Genomic DNA, 14,739 nt, shown 5'->3' with positions numbered 1-14,739 from the left:
AGAAACATCCCCTACCCCTACCGCCAAAAAAATCTAAAATGAAATGCATTTGGATACCTTCATCAGCCAGAAGGAAACAGGTAGAAGCCTCCAGAAGATCAAAAGAGACTACGAGGCTCTCGGCAGGAAATTGAAGCAACTAAATGCACAAATTGTCATCTCATCTGTCCTCCCAGTTGAACGACGTGGCCCAGGGAGAGAGGGGAAAATAGTGGAAGTGAACAGCTGGCTCCGCAAATGGTGTAAACAGGAACGGTTTGGATTCTTAGATCACGGACTGCAGTTTCTTGAAGATGGACTTCTGGCGAGTGATGGGCTGCACCTCACAACGGTTGGGAGAAATGTTTTTGCCAAAAATCTCAGAAACCTCATCAGGAGGGCTTTAAACTGACTAATGTGGGGGAGGGAGACAGTGCTCCTGAAGGTAGGAGTCTATCAATTAATGAAGATGATCATCCAAATGTCATAGACCAAATGGAGCAAACAGCACGCGGACCTAGTGGTGGGAGGAAAAAATCCTTAAATAAGAGACACGGGGGAATGATTAATGGACTTCAATGTCTGTACACTAATGCACAAAGCATGGGAAATAAACAAGATGAGCTTGAGCTCTTGGTACAGCAAACTAAATATGACATAATAGGCATCACTGAAACCTGGTGGGATAAGTCCCACGATTGGAATGTAATAATGGGGGGATACAATCTATTTCAGAGAAACAGACCAGACAAGAAAGGAGGAGGAGTGGCGTTATATGTCAGGGATGTGTATACCTGTGAAGAGATCCAAGATTTAGATCCTCAAAGCCAAAGTGAGAGCATTTGGGTCAAAATTAAGGGAGAGAAGAATAACAGAGACCTCATTGTGGGAGTTTACTATAGATCCCCAAGCCAAACGGAGGACATAGATGATGCCTTCCTGGAACAGATGGCCAAGCATGCAAAAGGAAGGGAGATAGTAGTAATGGGGGACTTCAATTACCCGGACATTTGTTGGACGTCAAACTCAGCCAAGAGCATAAGGTCAAACAGATTCCTCACTGGCCTTGCAGACAACTTCATTGTCCAGAAAGTGGGAGAAGCAACAAGAGGAACAGCCATTTTAGATCTGGTCCTAACCAATGTTGATGACCTGGTTAGTGGGGTAGAAATGGAAGGATCATTAGGCGCGAGTGATCATGCTCTTCTGAAGTTTACTATACAGCGGAAAGGAGCAGCCAAGCATACTAGGACTCAATTTCTTGACTTTAAGAAAGCCGACTTCATAAAACTTAGGGAAGTGCTGGGTGAGATCCCATGGACAACAATACTAAAAGGAAAGGGAGTTCATGATGGCTGGGAGTTTGTTAAGAGGGAGATACTAAAAGCACAACGTCAGGCAATACCAATGAGACGGAAACATGGAAGGTGCCTAAAGAAGCCAGGGTGGCTATCTAAAGAACTTTTAACTGAATTAAGATTAAAAAAGGATGTGTACAAAAAATGGAAAAGGGGGGAAACCACCAAAGAGGAATTCAAACAAATAGCCAGCACGTGTAGACACAAAGTCAGAAAAGCTAAAGCACAGAATGAACTCAGGCTTGCTAGAGAGGTTAAAAGCAACAAAAAAGGCTTTTATGGGTATGTTCGTAGCAAAAGGAAGAACAAAGAAACAATGGGGTCACTCAGAGGAGAAGATGGTGAAATGCAAACAGGGGACACAGAAAGGGCTGAACTACTCAATGCCTTCTTTGCCTCAGTCTTCTCCGATAAAGAAAACAATGCCCGACCTGAAGAATTTGGAGCAAATGATTCAGCAAAGGAAACACAGCCCAGAATAACTAAGGAGATAGTACAAGAATATTTGGCTAGTTTAGATGTATTCAAGTCTCCAGGGCCAGATGAACTGCATCCAAGAGTATTAAAAGAACTGGCAGATGTGATCTCAGAACCACTGGCAGTCATCTTTGAGAATTCCTGGAGAACAGGCGAAGTCCCGGCAGACTGGAGGAGGGCAAATGTTGTCCCTATTTTCAAAAAGGGGAAAAGAGAGGACCCAAATAATTACCGCCCAGTCAGTCTGACATCAATAGCAGGGAAGATTCTGGAGCAGATCATTAAGCAAACAGTCTGTGAGCACCTAGAAAGGAATGCTGTGATCACCAATAGTCAGCATGGATTTCTGAAAAATAAGTCATGTCAGACTAACCTGATCTCGTTTTTTGACAGAATTACAAGCCTGGTAGATGAAGGGAACGCAGTGGATGTAGCCTACCTTGATTTCAGCAAGGCATTTGACAAGGTGCCCCATGATATTCTTGTAAAGAAGCTGGTCAAATGCGGTCTTGACTATGCTACCACTCAGTGGATTTGTAACTGGCTGACTGACCGAACCCAAAGGGTGCTCATCAATGGTTCCTCTTCATCCTGGAGAAGAGTGACTAGTGGGGTGCCACAGGGTTCTGTCTTGGGCCCGGTCTTATTCAACATCTTTATCAACGACTTGGATGATGGACTCAAGGGCATCCTGATCAAATTTGCAGATGACACCAAACTGGGAGGGGTGGCTAACACCCCAGAGGACAGGATCACACTTCAAAACGACCTTGACAGATTAGAGAACTGGGCAAAAATAAACAAGATGAATTTTAACAGGGAGAAATGTAAAGTATTGCACTTGGGCAAAAAAAATGAGAGGCACAAATACAAGATGGGTGACACCTGGCTTGAGAGCAGTACATGTGAAAAGGATCTAGGAGTCTTGGTTGACCACAAACTTGACATGAGCCAACAGTGTGACGCGGCAGCTAAAAAAGCCAATGCAATTCTGGGCTGCATCAATAGGAGTATAGCATCTAGATCAAGGGAAGTAATAGTGCCACTGTATTCTGCTCTGGTCAGACCACACCTGGAGTACTGTGTCCAGTTCTGGGCACCACAATTCAAGAAGGACACTGACAAACTGGAACGTGTCCAGAGGAGGGCAACCAAAATGGTCAAAGGCCTGGAAACGATGCCTTATGAGGAACGGCTAAGGGAGCTGGGCATGTTTAGCCTGGAGAAGAGGAGGTTAAGGGGTGATATGATAGCCATGTTCAAATATATAAAAGGATGTCACATAGAGGAGGGAGAAAGGTTGTTTTCTGCTGCTCCGGAGAAGCGGACACGGAGCAATGGATCCAAACTACAAGAAAGAAGATTCCACCTAAACATTAGGAAGAACTTCCTGACAGTAAGAGCTGTTCGACAGTGGAATTTGCTGCCAAGGAGTGTGGTGGAGTCTCCTACTTTGGAGGTCTTTAAGCAGAGGCTTGACAACCATATGCCAGGAGTGCTCTGATGGTGTTTCCTGCTTGGCAGGGGGTTGGACTCGATGGCCCTTGTGGTCTCTTCCAACTCTATGATTCTATGATTCTATGATTCTATGATTCTAGGAAACTTTTCAGGAAAACCTTCCAGGAGCCACATGCATTTAGAAGTTGTGACATTTACAGCAGAGGTGGAGAACCTAAGACACAGGATGAATGTGGCCCTCATGGCTTCTCTCTCTGGTCCTCAGAACTCTCCTTGAGCCACAACACTCACTGGCTCTGCCAGGGTTGCTTTTTCCTGGCTGGACTGTGTCACTGTACTCTGGTAATGTCTCTGGCTTATCAGGATGGAGGATAGACAGTGTGTGTGTGTAAACAAGCCTCCTGTACAAAGGCAAAATTTACATTTGTTGCCAGCTCACTTTGGCCTCTGGCTCTTCCCGCCGCTGTCATGAAGCCCTCAAAAGATTGCTATGAATGGATTACGGCTCTCAGGCTGCCAAAGGTTCCTCACCCCTTATTTCCAGCATAGGAAGTGACCACTCTTTTGCACAGTCTACAGAGATGTCAAAGACTTCATTTCACTGCAGCAAAGGAAATCAAACAAATGTAGGACAGGCAGATAAGGCCACAGAATTATTGTTATTAAAACTCCTCCCAAATCTCCTTCCGGAATAAAACTAACAAGAAAGCAGGGGGGGAGTAGGGGGGGAGAAAACAAATCAAACAGAAATTTAGCAGCCTCATCTCTAAATGGCATGTTTTCAGTATCCCATACAGCATCTTTGTGGGCTGTTTAGTGACATGTTTACATCTGCTTCTGCCATGCAGGGCATTGGCAGCCTTCCAAGTTGAAGGTAATTCAGGTTATTATACTCTGAAGTAAAAAAAAAAACACCAGTGACAACCCCCCTCCTTTCCAATCTGGAGATGGGGTGGGATCAAGAGCAACAGCTGGGACGATGGTAAGAGCTTTGTAGTACTATTGCAAATGGGATTACACACACACACACCCATTGCTACAACATGCCTTAAAGTGATTGTAACAAAATATTTTAGATGAAGATTATAAAAAGCATAGAGCACCCACTTCATTTGTATCAGATCTCCCATTACAAAATTGTACAAAAAGAATCCAATGCCAGTACAAAGCTCTTCTTTCCAGATAGACCACTCGTAATTTAACACTTGGAGCCTAAATCCATCGATTTGGCTGGTTGCTCTGCATCAAGATGCAGTTCCTTGCCTCTGCAATTCATAGCTAGGGGTGGAAGGGAAATCCATTTTAAGTGGGCTATACATGGATTTGGGGTGGCTGGAGCCTGATCAAATTTTGCTGGATCAAAATGACCCTTGTGTCAAGTGTCCATTTGTGTTCACTCGAGCATTTTTTAAAAGCCCGGCTAAATATATGCAAAATGATACAGAATGAAATACATATCTTATACACATAATATGTATGGAAGAGTCAAGCTGCATATGGGACTGCACTTCTGGCACAAAATTCCATATGTATATAAATATATGCATCTTTTTTTATATAGGTAAATGCAATGCGGTATCTGTTTATATGCTTGTTACTCTAGGAAACTAGGAGTGTAAATGCATATAATATTCTTACAGTATTATACATGTAATAGTGCATGTAATGGGCAAGGATTGCTCATATTTTTAGCCGAATGGGGACACTGAGATTAAGGTGCGAGACTAGAATTAGGGGGAGGGACCAGTGTGAATAAGCTTGATATCAAGATTTTCAGAAAGTGTCATCCTTTTCCCAGCTAGGTGTACTTCTATTATTTACTACTTTCTGTCCTAGTTTCCCAGGCCTTTTCCCTTTTCTGCCCATCCCCTTTATGGTCTTCTCTCATTCTCTTTTTTTTTTTATAATATTTTTTATTAGTTTTACAAAAGTTTTTATAACAGACAAACACAAAAAAGAAAACAAACAAACAAACAAGTATAATTTCATAATGTCATTTCATAAACTTCTTTCCTCGGACTTCCCCATACCTCCCCTTTCTGCATCCTCATGTCCAAATTTTATAGCAACTTATAAATGTTCTTTCCAACTCTAATTCATCATAGTCCTTTCTTATTCTAATCTTATATTACTGCAACCCTTTCTCTCTATAGAATCTCGACATTCTAAACTTCATCAAGTTTATAGTAGTCCTTAAGATAAATCTTGAATTTCTTCCAATCTTCTTCCGCAGTCTCCTTTCCCTGGTCTCGAATTCTGCTCGTCATTTCCGCCAATGTCATATAGTCAATCACTTTCATCTGCCATTCTTCCACGGTGGGTAGATCTTGTGTCTTCCAATACTTTGCGATCAATATTCTTGCTGCTGTTGTTGCGTACATAAAGAATGTTCTATCCTTTTTTTGCACCAATTGGCCGACAATGCCCAAGAGAAAGGCCTCTGGTTTCTTATGGTCTTCTCTCATTCTCTTCCTCTGGACCACTTTCTCTTCCAATTCTCCTTCACCAACACCCTGTTATTACTATCCATTCTTACTTAGGCCTGAATATCCTCATATTATGAGCAGCTCACCCAATGGCAGCATGACATCCTTGAAGTCAGAACAGCTCATCCAACAGGGACCATTCTGCTGATCTTGCCTCTCTGTGACATCACAGCAGGTCATCCCAATGCTGCCACCAAGCATCATCATCAATACTATGAATTGCCTGGATTGCTTAATTGGCTGGAGCATGGTGCTGATAGCGCCAATGTTGCAGGTTCAATCCTGGTAAGGGACAGCTGCATAATTCTGCACTGCAGGGAATTAGACTAGATGAGCCTCAGGTCCCTTCCAATTACATAATTCTCTGTGTATATTACAGTGCAGAGAATGGGGCAATTTAACCACTGCTAACATTCCCTGGGGGTTGTCACCAAATGCACAATACAGGACTTTGGGGGTTAAATCATCACAACTTTTATTTACCTGACCCATCAAGAATCTTCACTAAATGCAGCTATAAGCAGAGTATACAAATAGGACTAAACTCCTACGGTTTCCTCATACTGGGTCCAAGCTCAGCACCAGATGCTTGATGAAAGCTTTCATGGACAGCTCATCTTAAAGCTGAGCAGAGGGGCACCTGTTTACTTCATCCCACCTCTGCTGGTCAATGTTTCAAAAGATAAAACCTCCAATCAATTGCACCAATCAATGCCCAGCAAGCCAGTCAACAAGTGGAGGTAGGTTGTCTAAGTAGCCTCCTCCCAAAAGCTGACTCTAGCTGTTCACCAGCCATCACTACCTGCCGTTTAGTTGTGGTGGTAAATTGTCAGAATAGCCGAATCAGAAAACGTTGCACCCACGTTCTTAAGGAGAAGTGTGGAATAGGTGTGGGGAGGAGGGAATGTGTTCCAAAGTTCAATCATGGGGCATCCCCAAATATTTTACTCAGCCCATGAAAATGCCACTAGCTTCACCCCATGGGAGAGAGGAATGCCACACTGAAACCAGAGATTGCTTGGAAAATGCCAGCAGTCTTTCAAGGGGGGCACCAAGGTTTACTCCAAATGACCACAGCTGGCCAGCATCCTCTCACTCCTGCCAGGGGAAGTCTCACAATGTTTTCTCTGGATATGGCATGTGGCAGATTTGTCCCTGTCTAATGGTTGTATCCAGGGCTCCTGAGGCACACCACACATTGGGGGGCCCCTCACCAGGGAACAAGGGGTGAGTGGAGATTTACATCAGGAACAAGGGGGTGGGAATGGGAGCCTGTTCTTTTAAGAAATGGTGGGAAATCTGGAGAAACCAAAACAGCAGGTGCCTCAAGGGATCACAGAGTCCAAGGATGGGAGTCATTCTTGGGTGCTCTTGGGGGCAGATGATTTGCACCCTTTTCAGCTGCAATGGTAAAGACTGACATCAAAATTTTGTTCAATGTTTGCCAGCAGCAGCTCAAGCCATTTTCCTGCTTGAGGCAAAGGACTGGAAGGTGCATTCCCCATTCTGTGCACCAAATCTGACTAGCCTGATAGGTCCTATAAGTAGGAACAGTGTCTCCACCGCACTTGAAGACAGCAAGCAAGCTTAGGGGCTGCAGGGCAGACCACACAGCACACATTTCTAGCCAATTTCTACACCTCAGAATTTGCTGTCTGAGGCAGCTGCCTCATTCTGCCTCATAGAAGGGCCGGTCCTGATTGTGACAACAACACTACCAAGCAACATTTTGTAAATAAGGAACTTTTTCTCAGTCAGGTGATGATCAGTTTTGCTACCATGAATAAACTCAGTATTAGTTGTACATATTCACTGGAAGGCTTTTTATTCCCATAATACTAATAAAATTGTAACAGAATCAAAATAGACTCAAATTAATTAAATTATCCTTAAGAGCTTTTTGCATCCTCTTCAACAACATTTATGAGCTATGCCATAGTTTTAGTGGCATGATATAATGGAGTGTGTGTGTAAGAGAGAGAGGGTGGAGGAGAGAGGGGGAAAGAGAGATTGGTACATGGTTTTGGTATATTTTTATTTTTTGTTCTATAAGGAAAGGCTGGACATTCACTCTACAGGTGATTCCTTATACTGAAGTGGAGAATTACCAGCCTGCACGCCAACCTTAGAATCATAGAATCATAGAATCATAGAATCATAGAATCATAGAGTTGGAAGAGACCACAAGGGCCATCGAGTCCAACCCCCTGCCAAGCAGGAAACACCATCAGAGCACTCCTGACATATGGTTGTCAAGCCTCTGCTTAAAGACCTCCAAAGTAGGAGACTCCACCACACTCCTTGGCAGCAAATTCCACTGTCGAACAGCTCTTACTGTCAGGAAGTTCTTCCTAATGTTTGGAAGATGCCAGCAGGCCAGGGGAATAGTTTGGCCCACAAGGGGATTTCCCCCAAACCATACCCACCCACGCAGCAGCTGACATCCCCAGTGATGTCAGCTGATGGGCAGGAGTACAAGGTTAAATCATGCATTGGCTGCATGCCCTGCTGCCAGCAGGGAACAGGATCGCACAGCCAAGGCAGTAGGATTTAATCTCCACTCATCAGCGGATGAGTGGGGATTAAAGTACTTCTCAAAAACGCTGTTTGAAGCAGATTGTGTGCTTCTGCAGTCAGTCGGGTGGCAGTGGCAGGCTACTGATAGGAGCTGCTTCAAATAGCACTTTTGGGGAGTGATGTAAGGCAGCCCCCATTTCAGCTGAAATGGGAGTGCTGGGGGTTGCTTCAAAGCACTTCTCAAAAACTGTGCAGCTGATCCCACTCTTTTTCATTTAACAGATTGCAGAAGCCCTTAAAACAGCCCCATACTCATGTCTCAGGCTGATATGGGATCATGAGGGCTGCTTTAAAGCCTTTGCAAGCCTCCCAACACTCCCCTTTTAGAGCTCTGAGACCAGGACTTTCAAGTGGGGAGAGATCTGCAAAGCTCTGCATTTGACAGGTGGGCAGCCAAACCCACCCATCAATCATGCGGTGTCATCCTGATGTGATGTGATTGACAGGTAGGTCCACCTGCCAAGTTTGGCCCATGAGGCTGATCATGGTAAGGATTGGGCCTTGGGTGCCAAAAAGTTCCCTCGCCCAGAGTATCTTCCTTAGATAGCCTCTCCAATCACATTTCTACTTATTAATGTTTGCCATGTTCCATTACTATCATCTATTTTTTTTTTTTTTAATAATAATTTTTATTACAATTTTTACAGAAATAACAGAACAATCAAAGAATAAAAAGAAAAGACAAGAAGAAAGGAAATAAAAAAGAAAAGAAACACGACCACTTCAATGACTTATTTCAAATTTCCATTGGACTTCCCCCGTCCCCCGCACAATGCATTCTTAACAATAAATTTATCAGCAAATTATACCCTTATTTCGTGTATTTCTTTATATTTTCAATTGCAATTTAGATTTAAATCTCTTGGTCACCATATACTCTAAAAATATACCATAATATCGTTTTTACCCATTTAAATCTTGGTTCTTTCATAAATCTTATCAAATTTCTTAAATATTCAAGTTTCATTACTGGAGCTAAATTCCCAATCATACGACATCTTATGTTTCATATAACTTATAATACTTTTGCAAATAGTCTTTAAATTTTTTCCAGTCCTCCTCCATTGCTTCTTCTCCCAAGTCCCGGATCCTTGCAGTCATCTCGGCTAGTTCCATGTAGTTCATCAATTGCGAGTGCCAGTCCTCCAGTGTGGGCAAATCTTGGGTCTTCCAATGCTTGGCGATAAGAATTCTTGCTGCTGTTGTAGCGTACATAAAAAAGGTTCTATCCTTTTTAAACACCTTCTGGCCGACAATGCCCAGAAGGAAGGCCTCTGGTTTCTTGGGAAAGGTGTACTTAAACACCTTTTTTAACTCATTGTAGATCATTTCCCAGAAGGCCTTCAGTCTTGGGCAAGTCCACCAGAGGTGAAAGAATGTCCCCTCAGCTTCCTTGCATTTCCAACATTTGTTATCGGACAAATGGTAAATCTTAGCTAGCTTAACCGGGGTCATGTACCACCTGTATACCATCTTCATAATGTTTTCTTTCAAAGCATTACATGCAGTAAATTTCATACCGGTGGTCCATAACCTTTCCCAGTCTTCAGACATAATATTATAACCAATGTCCTGGGCCCATTTTATCATTGCTGATTTAACTGTCTCGTCCTGAGTGTTCCATTTAAGCAGCAAGTTATACATTCTCGATAATAACTTGGTCTTTGGTTCAAGCAATTCTGTCTCAAGTTTCGATTTTTCCCCCTGGAAACCTGTTTTTTTGTCTAACTTAAAAACCTCATTAATTTGGGCATAATGCAGCCAATTTTGCACCTTATCCTTTAGTTTTTCAAAGCTCAAATTACCTCCAATATTTTCTATTATTTCCCAATATTTCGGCCAGTATGCCTCCATATTGGTTGTTTTCCGAGCTTTGGCCTCTATTGGTGAAATCCACCTCGGAGTTTTACTCTCCAATAAGTCTTTATATTTTTTCCAGACCATATATATTGCTTTTCTGACAATATGGTTTTTAAACATTCCATATGATTTACCCTTGTCATACCATTACTATCATCTAGAGACTTTAACAAATTGACATAGTTTTTAATAAGCCCTTAGAGTTTGATGATATAAACATGCTCTCATAATCTGAGTTCCCAGTAGTCTCTTAAGTACTAGGGGGGGAAATGATCTAATTTGTAAGTGCAAGAAGAAAGCTACCCATTGTTTGCTTATATGGGTCATTCTGTAGTATCCCTGTTGCATTCAGAGGATGCCAATATAACACACTAGACACAGAAAAAAGATGCAATGAACTTCAATGAACAAGTTATCACTTTCCTCATCTGCAACGGCTTTCCCTACTTTCCACACTTTCATCTGTGTTTTACAGTAATCAACCACTAGCACAAGTAACTCCCATGTGAACATGTTCTAGGTCTGGATTGTGCGTGCTGAAAATCCAGATACTTCTTTAGATCTTTCAGTAACCATAGAACCAACCAGAGATCTCTGTCTCATGAAGGTATAGCTTTCAATCTGTCAGACACACACACATTCTAAATTGTTTGGTATAATCTATGCTAGTTGTATATGCTTTTTCGCTTACACTGCATCATGGTATTGTAGTCTTAAAGATGGGCACTAATTAATTAGAGGAAAAAGTTGTATTATAAGATTTATGGTGAAAGGACTGACATCTGGCAAATATACAAACATCATAAGGATATGAAATGATTATTGATGTAAATGCAAATACACAAGCACACTTCCTTCCTAAACCAGTGAATTTGTCTCAAGAACAGCTGATATTAGTATGGTTACTGCAATTGTACAAGCAGGTTATGAATATGGTAGTCCTGAAATATTCTCTCTCTCTTTTTGCTTTTTTGTGATTTATTGGCCACAACCCTAGTTTCACGGTTCTTTTAATACAAGACAAGTCTAGTTTCATGGCTCCTAGCTCAATTTTAATTGGTTCTAGAATGTTACAAAACTTTCCTGGTTGTAGTTAAAGCTGTACTTGACAACCTTTCAATTTGGCACCTGATAGATGATTTGATTGTTTATTTATATGCCTCTTCAAACTAGTGTATCTAAGGGGTGTAAAATACAAGTAAAATATACGGTAAGTTAGGTTGAACCACAGGTCACAAATACCAGTTTAGGAAGAGGGGAAGCGTTAAGCTCAGAGCCCTATGAGTCTCCAACAAAGTGGTTCTGAGTTAGGAATCTTTACCCAGAAGTCTCTTGTTTATGACTGGATGAAGGGAAAGCAGAACTTGGTTTCTGTCTTTGCAAGTATTGCTGAGAGGTTTGCGGTACAGAGACGGGAGCATAGATGAGTCTCGCCTTTCTTTCCTCCAAAGTGTCCCCCTCTTTTCTGAAGAGGAAAAGGTGCTCAAAGGCATTATTTTTCACTCCAGTCTATTGGCTAGAAGCTCAGAGAGAAGAGAAAATGCCCACCTGCATCTAACAAAGCTTTGCCCCAGCCCATTTCCACACATGACAGTGCCCTGTGCCCAGGAAAATAGCAATATCCCTACTCCAGAACAAGCATCTCTATACATGCACGCCCGAAGCAGACATGACTGCCACATTTCAAACACCAGTCGATGGATTGAGGGCTGTGGTGAAAGAGACAGAGTGAGATGACTTGCAAAGGACTGTCAGGGAGCTGTCATCCCACCATGCAGAAAGGGACGCACAGAGGCTGCCATAGAAATGCTAAGTGGGCTGTTTACATTTTCTGAAGAGTAGGGGGAGGAGGAGGAGAGAAGGCAAAACTAAGTGATTATATTCCACATTTCAATATAAACAAGTGTTGTTAAATGGCAGCAGCAACAGTGGAGAGGAAGCAGGCAGGCTGAGAGGAAGAGGAGCAGAACCAGGGCTCACAGTGAACCGTGGTTTTATTACTGTCTGCAGAGATGAAACTGCCTAGGCGAGATCCTAGAAACAAGGCACTCCACCTACAATGTTAATCAGCCAGAAATAAGAGCTGGGTCCTGAATGTTATTTATTTCATCACAGTCACATTGCAGAGAAGACGGTCTCAAAATGCACACCATGCTGCAGAAGGTGCCAGTTCCCAAAGGTTATGAAGGTATATTTGGACAGAGTCCACCCCCCAAAAAAAGCACAACCTCTTTTTCAGCAAATCATACACCCTAAAGGGGCTTTGCAGCCACCCTCACTCTGTTTTGACAAGAGGATGCAAACCACATAGATTGGGCATGTGCCAACTGCAAGCTAACTCTGCTCAGGGTAAGAACCAAAGTGGGGCTAAATGGGAAGCATCGTAGGAAAAAGCAATGTCCAACTACGCTGTGTTTCTCCATTTTCTCAAACCAGTGATGGTTCCAGCACACACAACCATTTCCATAACAGGATCAACATTTGCTGCCCAGTGACACCTGAGGTGTCATAGCTTCTCCATGTCCATGAAACCTGGAGGAATGAATTGGGGGCAGATCTTTGACTTCCTAGTGATTGGTACTGCGTATCTGAGAACATGCATGTTTACTCAGCAGTGCATATGCTTAGAAGCACATTAGGGAAAAGCTCCTCTTCCAAGATTGTCCGTCTTTCCTCCTGTCTCTGCATACAATGGTGGTGTTACTCGCAAAAGAGTATGGGAGGAACCCCCCCCCACCTCTTTGATCATCCCTTAGCATCTCCAGGAAATAGAAACAAATCACTAGGTGTGCCACACACAACATAGAGTCCTGCTACATGATCTCATTTCCTTTTTCTGTAGGTGTAAGTGCATATCAAATGTAGTGGCTGCCCATTTATCCATGGGCAAGGGGTTTAGAAAGTTCACAGTGGAGCCTCCCCAACAATTTTCTGCTGGAGGATCTCTTGAATCTCCTTTCTTCTTAATCTTACTTTGGTTCTAGAACACCGGTTTAATATATTTAGGGAATGTGAGTGTCAAAGAAAGTGATCAAGAGAGACTGCCCACTTTGATCTGTCATGCTACATGCAAATGCCACCACTTTCACATCAACTGCCCAGCTCTTTCAGGGAACTGTAAACATCTGATGACGTTTGAGTGACATGATATGGCATAATCAAGGTGGGTCTCCATTCCTTATTTGCCCACCTTTCAATAGCTCTACTTGCTTAATCCCATTGGGACCCTCTTTTCCTTACCTATTCCTTTACATTATTAGGAATCTCTGTAAGACAAAGTGGGATTTCACCTGATCTCAGGTGTTCCCTTCCAGTCCTGCTGCCTCTCCTGGTCTCCTGCCACATATCTCCAGTTTCTATTCTTTCTATGACATCTCCGAAGATCCTCTGTCCTTGAACTGTATGCTTTCAGACAGAACGGAGTTTTATCTGCATAGCAAAGTTCTTCCTTAGCTTTACAGGGTTTTTATTTTTATTTTTAAATCCTTAGATGGTTTCCACACATTTCTCCTTCCTTCTTTTCCCATAATGCTTGTTCTAATAGAATATTGTAATTTCTCCTGCTCCCCCTTTCCAAACCCTTTTTTGATCTTTGATCTACTCCAGCATAAATTATTTTAGATTTCTAGCAGCAGTTTTTTCCCATCCAAGGGAAACACACACCATGCAATTCCTTTGAACTCCTTTTCCCCCCTTATTAAAAGCAAAGCAAAAACAAGACTCATTTCCCTCCGCAAGATCTCTGTTACCAAGGGTCTTAGAAACATACAAATAAAGTTATGCATTTTCCCACAAATGCCCTTCAAACCCACCTCAAATGTTCTCTAAGACATTAAAGAAAAGGTTATGTTATATACACAATGAGAGTTTGATAGGAAACACCCCGGCTCTTACCTTTGATGAATCACATTTATTCCTGGTTTGGAAATATAATCTCCGGAAGGTACTTAGTTCTTCTTTCTATGCCATGCATCCTTGCCCCCCCCTTCTTCTTCAAATGAAAATATAATGATATTTTTAAAAAAATCCTCAGTCGATCACCAGTTATGCAAAATATATTTATAGGAAGAAACCTTGGCAGATGGACCCTGATTCAGCGAGGTCCAAATGACTGAATCCTTCAGACTTCTTAGTAATATCCACAGCACCCAAAAAAAAACCCGAAAAAAAGAGAGAGAAAACAGCAGAAGACGTGTGTGTGTGTGTGTCAGACAGAGAAGGAATAAACTTGCTCTCCCCCCCTTTCTTTTCCCAAAGACAATTTTGAACGACTAAGCAGCCCTGCAGGCATATGGCTCCAAACGCATCCCAGGGTACCACACGCATGTGAGCATTGCAAGTCTCCAAGTTCACCTTAGCATAGCTTCTCTGTGTATATGTGTGTATGCATGTGAGAACAGAAAAGGAGGGGGGATATCCACCCCTGTGCACACAAACACACAGAGAGACAGAGATGGATGGAGGGTGGGGAAAGAGAAGGGACGGGGGGAGAAAAACCCAGCAGACTCACTGGAGTGATCTCACGAAGTGCTCTAGATGGCAGA

General features: G+C 42.6%; 1 protein-coding gene across 5 annotated transcripts in view; it reads right to left on the bottom strand.

The window, feature by feature from the left end:
* Nucleotides 1-14,739, bottom strand: part of LRFN2 (leucine rich repeat and fibronectin type III domain containing 2) — a 274,266-nt gene that overhangs the window by 258,792 nt on the left and 735 nt on the right. For 2 of the 5 annotated variants that reach the window (XM_082214822.1, XM_082214821.1), the window contains exon 1: nt 14,090-14,697. The exons of 2 other annotated variants lie outside the window; for them this stretch is intronic. The gene's annotated coding sequence lies outside the window, so the exon portion shown is untranslated. One more of the 5 variants, XM_082214824.1, reaches the window with a different exon arrangement.

Source organism: Podarcis vaucheri (genome assembly GCF_965113315.1).
Source record: "Podarcis vaucheri genome assembly, chromosome: 3".
NCBI lineage: Eukaryota > Metazoa > Chordata > Lepidosauria > Squamata > Lacertidae > Podarcis > Podarcis vaucheri.
This window is presented reverse-complemented; position numbering and strand designations above follow the sequence as displayed.